The sequence below is a fragment of the Octopus bimaculoides genome, chromosome 16 (assembly GCF_001194135.2).
Source record: "Octopus bimaculoides isolate UCB-OBI-ISO-001 chromosome 16, ASM119413v2, whole genome shotgun sequence".
NCBI classification, from domain to species: domain Eukaryota; kingdom Metazoa; phylum Mollusca; class Cephalopoda; order Octopoda; family Octopodidae; genus Octopus; species Octopus bimaculoides.
In genome coordinates this window covers 24,569,489-24,571,003 of record NC_068996.1, presented here as the reverse complement: position 1 = coordinate 24,571,003, position 1,515 = coordinate 24,569,489, and positions in this window count along the sequence as shown.

Below are 1,515 nucleotides of genomic sequence, written 5' to 3'. Positions count from 1 at the left end.
ACTATGGTGGCCAGATAAGATGTTCAACTTCACTAGAATGTTCTTCGTGCCACTCAGTAACAACTTTAGCTGTGTGAATTGGTGCATTACCATCCTGAAAGATTGCGTTTCCCTCTGGAAACAGTTCCACAATCGTAGGATAAATTTGATCAGATAAAATACTTAAATAGTCTTGACTATTAATTCTACCATGAAGGGAGACCATTGGGCTGGTGGATTTCCAAGATATAGCCCAGCAGGTCATCATAGATCCACCCTGTTTAACAGTTGGAAGAAGGCAGTCTGGGTCAAATGCTTCTTTTGACTGTCTCCACACGTATACTTGGCCGGTGGTCGGAAATAAGGTTAAGGACTCGCGTAAGAGTCTGACAGTCCCTATCTGAAAGTTTTGGTTTTCTTCCTGAGTTTTGTTTCAGTGAAGAGGGTTTTGCCTCTTTCTCAAAGGCTGTCATTACTTTCGAGACAGTATTTCTTGATACAACAAGCATTTCGGCTGTTTTTGTTATGCTAGCACCTGCCATATGAGCACCAAAAATTTGACCTTGAAAGTTGGATAGATCTGCCATTTTAATGAATTTTAATTACCTTTTTCTGATGATATCTAAAAAGAAACAGCAATTTTAGCAAAAAATATTAGGCAAAATTCTATTTATTTATTTATGCAGCTGAGGATAGCCCTGCATTTAAATTGATGTAATGATTGCATTGTTCAATTAAATGGAGCCGCTTGAAACGGTCATACTGCATCACCTCTGGATATCCTGTTGCTTATTTTGATTATATATATATATATGGGTACAGGATGTCATCAACAGTAAACAACATGAAATACAAAAACAAATGAGTTAAATACACAAATAATTTACCATATTGGGCTTCTAGACTATTTGCCTAAGTAATGTTTTCTTTCTTTTTCCTTCTTCCCTTTGTTTATATTGTATGCTCTTGTTTTGCACTCTGATGAAGATCCATTGCCTTAATTCCATTGCCTACTTTACAACTGGTGTTGGTATGTTGATGTCCTCGTATCTTAGCACTTCGGCAAAACAAACTGATAGAATAAGTACCACATTTTAAGAGATAAAAATGAGTTCAACTAAAATCCTTCAAAGAGCAGTCTAATGAGTGAAACAAGTAGAAGATAAAAAGAAGATATGCAAGTTACTATACTTAATGAGGTTAATCAGAAATATTTTTTAATCCATTGAAATGATAAACTGCAAAGGAAAGGAAATTTAATATGCTTCAATGAAAATTTCGGCACTATCATGCTATTAGCTGTCAGAAGTGAAAGTGCTCACTGCTCGTGAAGTATCTGTCTGTCTGCCTGCCTGTGGCTGGCCTGTCGATTCTTTGGCTACTGACAGCTAATACCATGACTGGCCGGAGCGAGCTATATGTCTGTCTGTCTCTCTCTCTATCTATCTATCTATTACTCGAAAGTTCGCGCGTCCGCGCTAGCTAGTCGTGAGTGGTCGATCCTATTATTTTTAAAATTCAAACTTCATTTGTTTT